General features: G+C 38.7%; 1 protein-coding gene across 1 annotated transcript in view; it reads right to left on the bottom strand.

Moving 5' to 3' along the window:
• The window catches only part of LOC117172865 (neurobeachin-like), an 825,867-nt gene that overhangs the window by 198,307 nt on the left and 620,678 nt on the right, over nt 1-6,882 (bottom strand). The gene's annotated exons all lie outside the window — the stretch shown is intronic.

Below are 6,882 nucleotides of genomic sequence, written 5' to 3'. Positions count from 1 at the left end.
TAATAAATTTGTCATGCAGACAACCGCAGCATTTCGCCGGGAGCGGGTGTTAATCTGAAAAATTTCACCCGCTTCCAGCGAAATCGCGGTAAAAATTTCAGCCACAGCCACGTCTCACAACCGTGAGATAGGTGGTTACAGTCTATTACGGAAACATTGCGAGTGATCCTTCACATTTCTGTGAAAAATGCCGTTCATCCTGTTATCGAGGAGCTGTTCACGGAAGTTTTTCTCTTGTGCTTTCTTAATCCAGGCTTTAAGGAGTGAGTACTCGAGACAGATAAGATTTAATGCATTTTGCTCACCCCTAATACTGAAGTTAAGTGTGAGTGTTACAGCGGCCTCCTCCGCTGCTTTGTACAGAAATGCTCCTTTAACCACTTCTTCGTGATTCCTGACCATTTTAAGAAGAGAGTCTCTTCCATTTGCAACTCTATGTGCTGTACCCAGAATAATCCTGTTGTGAAGATATTCAGGATTCAATATTCCGCGACCACCTTGACGGCGTGAGATTCAGAGTCCCGGAACAGAAGACTTAAGATGCATGTTTTATTCATGTGCATAACCTTTTGTGTCTCGATGTCAAGGGATCTGAGTTCGATCTTCGTCCATGGAACCACTCCGAATAAATAGAGTACTACTGGGACGGCAAGCATGTTCATTGCAGATACTTCGTACCTCGCCGATAGTTCGGAATACCAAATCTGCCGGACAAAACGTTTGTATCTACTTCGGAGAGTATCCTTTGTAGATGTCACATCCTGAATGTGGCTCTGAGGCACGTCCAGGTATGTATAAGTCTCTCCAGCGCAAATGCTTCGTATAGCGCTTATATCGACGAGCTCAGGGTCTTTAAGGATGCCATTAAGTTTTCCTCGCTGCAAATAGACCTTGGCGCATTTGTCTAACCCAAGTTCCATTCCTATTTCCTTAGTATATCGCTTGACAATCCCTAAAGCTAGATGTAGTTGCTCTTTATTTTTAGAATAGATCTTAAGATCGTCTATGTCAAATACGTGAGAGACCTGGTACTTTCAATCTTTTTTCCAGACGAGATAGTAAATCTGGTTTTCCAAAGCGGCATCAATCTCTCATCGTACCTGACGTTTGCGGATGAACCTTCAAGCTTTCCAAAAGACAGATGATAAGTCTATGGGAGGTCGAATCGAAAGCTTTCCGGTAATCAATCAAGGCCATCGATAGGTCAAACTGGTAGGTGAAACACGGGCCAAATGCTGATGCGTTGAAGAAAACTTCTTCGAACAGAAGGTCTTGATACCATCGTCCTCGGGTTGCGGATAGAGTGTCCCTATACCTCACTACCTCACTACCGAGGAGGTAAGAAAAGTATTTGGAGGGATGAAGAACTATTTCACTCCGGAACCAGATGGTATCAAGACCTTCTGGTGAAGAAGTTTCTTTCAACTCATCAGCATTTGGCCCGTATTTTCACCTGATATTTAAAGTCGGAAGAGCCATTTCCGGAGTGGTTGGCGGAAGGGTGCACAATACTCCTAACGAAAATAGGCAATTTAGCTGACCCTAAGAATTACAGGCCAATCACTTGTCTGAACACACTGTATAAGATATTCACAGCTATCCTAAATGATAAGATTGTTCGGACAATTGAACATGTATGGCAAGAAATGTATGGACAACGCGGCTCAAAGAAAGGCGTGGCAGGATGTTGGGAGAACCAACTCATTGAAGGATGTGTCTGCAAAGATGCAGCATACTACAATCGTGACTTATCAATGGCCTGGATTGATTACCGGAAAGCTTTCGATTAGACCTCGCACAGACTTATCATCTGCCTTTTGGAAAGCTTAAATGTACATCTGCAAATCGTGAAATGCATAGAGAGATTGATGCCATTTTGGGAAACCAGATTTACTATCTCATCTGGAAAAAATCGTGTAACGACTAACAAGGTCACCTTTCAGAGAGGTGCCTTTCAGGGCGACACCATGAGCCGACACCTCTTCTGCCTTACATTATTGCCACTATCTATAGCACTTCGCCATTCCGGAGGGTACTTTTGCGGCAAACCTGCAGATCGAAAGTGCAAGGTCACTCATATATTTTACATAGATGATCTTAAGATCTATGCTAAAAATAAAGAGCAACTACTTTTAGCTCTAGGGATTTTCGAACGATATACTAAGGAAATAGGAATGGAATTTGGGATAGACAAATGCGCCAAGGTTTATTTGAAGCGAGGAAAACTTTATGGCATCCCTGAAGACCCTGAGCTCGTCGATTGAAGCGCTATACGACACCCTTGCGCTGGCGAGACTTATACATACCTGGACGTGCCACAGAGCCACATTCAGGATGTGACATCTATAAAGGATACTCTCCGAAGTAGATACAAACGTTTTATCCGGCAGATTTGGTATTCCGAACTGTCGGCGAGAAACGAAGTATCTGCAACGAACATGCATCTAAAGTCTTCTATTCCGCGACTTTACATCTCACGCCGTCCAGGTGAGCGCGGAATATTGAATCTTGAATGTCTGCACAACAGGATTATTCTGGGTACAGCAGATAGAGTCGCAAGTGGAAGAGACCCTCTTCTTAAAATGGTCAGGAAGCACCAAGAAGTTGGCAAAGGAGCGTTTCTGTACAGAGCAGCGGAGGAGGCTGCTGAAATACTAGGACTTTACTTCAGTAAGAGGGTTGAAAAAAAAACTTCCGTGAACAGCTCCTCGATAAGAGGATGCACGGCATCTTCCGCGGAAATGTGGAGGATCAGTCAATTTCGTTTGAGCTAACATTTGCTTTCCTAAATCACCTAAAATCACAACCCGAGCAAGCAGTACACATACTATCTAGTTGTCCAACTCATGCAAGAACAACCTACATCCAGAGGCACAATACGGCACTAAGAGTGCTTTATTACCATCTGTGTCACTCTAACGGCATTATCCTCAATATCGCTTCTCTAAATGCTCATAGTGAAATCCGAGTAAATTGTCAATAACGAAAAGTGCCGCATATACTGGAACTTTATATTCTCGACAATTGTTTCTGTTGCATACTCGAGGCCTGACATGGTTCTTCTTGACTTCGAGAAGCGAACCATGTTCGTTATCGAATTTTCGGCACCATCTGACAAAAACATCATAGCCAAGGAGAATGAAAAGAAAGGTCTAGAGACCTTACAACGGAGTTTCGACGATTTTACCCGGAATATTCTATTAAACTAATCGTCTTTATCATCGGCGGTCATGGAGGTGCCAAGCTTTCACTGGTTAGTAGCCTGAAAAGCATCCCTGCGCGTGAGAAATATGCTAAAACACTTGCGAGAATACTGCAGAAGGAGGTCGTCCTTGGGTCGCTCCGTGTCCTCAGGTTGCACGATACTTTTGCCGGATCGTCGTATTGATTCCGTTACGTGGTTGTGGCTGGAATTTTACCGCGATTTCGCTGGAATCGGGTGCAGTTTTACAGATTAGCACCCGCTCCCGGCGAAATCCTGCGGTTGTCCTTATAGCAAACTTTTAATTGTATATATAGATAGATATTGAACCTTCTGTGACCCAGAGTTCATGAAATATGAATTTGTTAATTTAAGTTCTACTTTCACTTTGTAAGCGACATACGTAATGAATTTTGATGGTTAGAGAAAAAGTTAACTAAATCTTCTAACACGTCCTTAAATAGGACATTCTTGTATTTAAAATCCTAAATTTGGCATAAAGCAAGGGAGTAAAATTTTCTTTTAAAAATGAAGATATTAAAAACATAACATCTTAAGTTACTTTGAATCTGGGTGAAGCTTCTAACGGTTAGTGCTTCTTTAATGAAAAGATGTTTTTGATTTATTGTAATCTTTGCAAACATTGAAAATTATTAGCAACAAAATATTCTAAATAATTATTTTTTCACATACTTGCACTTGTCCGAAAAATTTCAATAACGCAGGTACAACCATATACTCAACAAAATGCCGAATATTTTTTTACCAATTTTCTATCTGCCATTGTTTTGTTGTAAACAAAATATTATTTAATCAATTCTTATAAGAAATGTAACTTCATTAAAAATAAAAATAAAATAACTAATAAATACGAAATTAAAGGCTTAAGTATCAGGGACAAAACGGCACCAAATATCTTTTCTGGTTTACGAGATAGCCTAAATTATTTAACTGAAAGATTTTCGAAACCACTTTCGCTCCTTACTTCGATAAACTACCGTACACGTCTGAATAAATTAACTGCTACCTCCGAAACCAATCAAGATACTTTATTGTTCTTGATCTCATTTTGCAACTGATTTTTCGGACTTTACTTTTGCTAGATATGAATTTAAATGAAAATAATCATAAACGCACTTTTAGCATATTGTCAAAGTATAAACATTTAAATTCAAATTGAGACAATCAGTATCTGAAAAAAACGACTAAAATTTCCATCAACAATGAGCACAACATTATTTTTCTTCTTCTTAAACATTTCTATCATTATTTAGCACTGCTCTATCTATAGAAATCTCAGAGTATATGCTAAAGATTCTGAAAGCTCTGAGAAGCTCTGAGAAATACCCCGCAGGCACTAAGGTAGATATATTTAAAGGTCCAACTAGCTTAAAACATAATCATTCGGAATCTACGGGTTTCGATGATTTCAGATATCTAACTTTTGTTTTAAATGTTAAAAATTGGAATTAATACAACTTTTCTCGTAAATGGAATGAGATACACCAAAAAAGACAATATTTTTGAATTTATCTCGAAAATTTTATATTAGTATAGAAGTTATAATTATAAATATGTATAATGATAACATTCATTAATTTAAAAAAGTGTTAATAATTTGAAGAAAAATTTAAAAAGGAGTCGGGTTGGCCACGGCCAACTACTGTAAATAACCATGCTTGCCCTGTACGTGACGAATACGAAAGAACCACTATATGACCGTCGTGTCACTCTTAAAAGGACCTTTAAAAGAACGTTGAAAAGGACCCAAATCTCTCTGACTATCTCTGTGATTAAATCATTCAAATCGAACCTACAGACAGTCGCAAACCGGCCAGGCTATTTCGCCTCCCAGTAAACATGGTTATATAATAGTTATGTAATTATTCATAACAGATTCTCACATATTACGTATCTGGCGAGTCACAGGTGAATCAGCTGTGACTTAAAATGACCTACTTTGCTTTGTGACTCTGCAATATAAGTCTTGTAACTAATATGTAACCATGTTATAACTTGGTGACATAGTTATTCTATGTAGATGTCATGTCCCATTTCCGGAACGGTATTTTAATACTATGCATCGATTAGATCAAATTTCCGTAGCATATTCACTGAGAGTTGTATAGTGATGTAATAAATATGTGACATAATTGCGCAGCGCATTTGTTGCAGTGTTATATAACAGAAATATAAGAGCTGAGTAGAAAATATACAACAGAGCTACGTACAAAATATATAATGCAGTTATATAAACAATACATAAATAAGTAACGTTAAAAATATATTATAGCGTTACGTAAAAAATACATAACAAATATATACAAAATAAATATAACGCAGTAATGTAAAAAGCATATGAGGCATGTACCAAAAATATAAATAAGTTATACAAAAAAACATGTAACGTAGTTATGTTAAAAGTATATAAATAACTTACGTGAAAAATACATAATAAAGTTATAAAAGAGAAATATAACGGCGCTACTTCAAATCTATATAATAAATATATATAAAATATAATACCTGACCCAACAAACCATGGTCACGCCAATTCGATGCTCACATGTGTTCGACTTGAAGTAGCCCGATCATCCTCACCATACCGAGTACCCTCACCATATCCCGCCAACCGAATTCCATTCTTGAATCCAAGATATAAGGTCAACAGGCCGATCCATCTGATAGGTTGACTTTTTTTTACTTGCGCGTGGCTTGATCATGTTTTGTTCGGTCATGATATAATATACATACCTACCAACAAAATTCCCTGTCTATACGGCTTACTAGTCGAACTGCAGAAGTGCTTCACGACCCTCGAGTTATAGGCGGTGAAAATGATTTTAATTGCATCTAACTTTTACGGTCAGCTTTAGTGTGTCTGCTTTAGTGTGTACGCTTATAAATTTGAATTACGGAAATAAATTCTTACTACTCAAGTAATCGAAGTTCTGTGGAAGTGTATAGCGTATGGAATTGTTTGATGTTTTAATACCTAATCTATTTAAAGTATCGTGATTGAAATAAATAAATTTAAATTAAAATACTAAATTCAATTATGTGTGATTGCCAAAAAGTTGACCATGTCATATGTGGTGTTTCGCGCTACTCGCCGGACTTAATCAGATAGGACGCTATCTTATCCGCTCGGCTTCCTTCGCCAAGCAGCCGAGAGCTGCCATGCTCCTAGCCATGCTCCCACCTCCTCGAGCTCTATCCTAGCAAAGGCCGTAAGAGTGGGGTTTGACGAATTGATCGATTTTTGCTCCTAGAGCTCGTCCCAGGTAATCTTTACATTAAAGTTTTAACTTATAAGTATGAACGTGTGGTCTCACTGCTGCACCTTGTTTCTAATATGTGGATTCCTCCCCCTGGACTTCCTAGAGGTAAAGTCAGTTACACCAGCCCCCCTCCCACTCTTTATTTTTGGGTTTACTATAGCCTACTGAATTGCGTCCCAAATACGCTCAAATGCGCCACTGATAAAAATTTGTGCGCCACAAAACTGTAGGAGTTATATCAGGTGTTACGCGGGGTTGAGTTTTGTAAACTAATAACATTTTTTCACATTCAGCATATCTATCCTTCATAACTTCAAATGCGCTCAAATGCACCACCACTAAACAATTTTGCGCTAGCTAATTAACAAAGATATTGTATTTTGGAGGGGGGGGGGGGGG

This window comes from Belonocnema kinseyi, chromosome 5 (assembly GCF_010883055.1).
Source record: "Belonocnema kinseyi isolate 2016_QV_RU_SX_M_011 chromosome 5, B_treatae_v1, whole genome shotgun sequence".
NCBI lineage: Eukaryota > Metazoa > Arthropoda > Insecta > Hymenoptera > Cynipidae > Belonocnema > Belonocnema kinseyi.
This window is presented reverse-complemented; position numbering and strand designations above follow the sequence as displayed.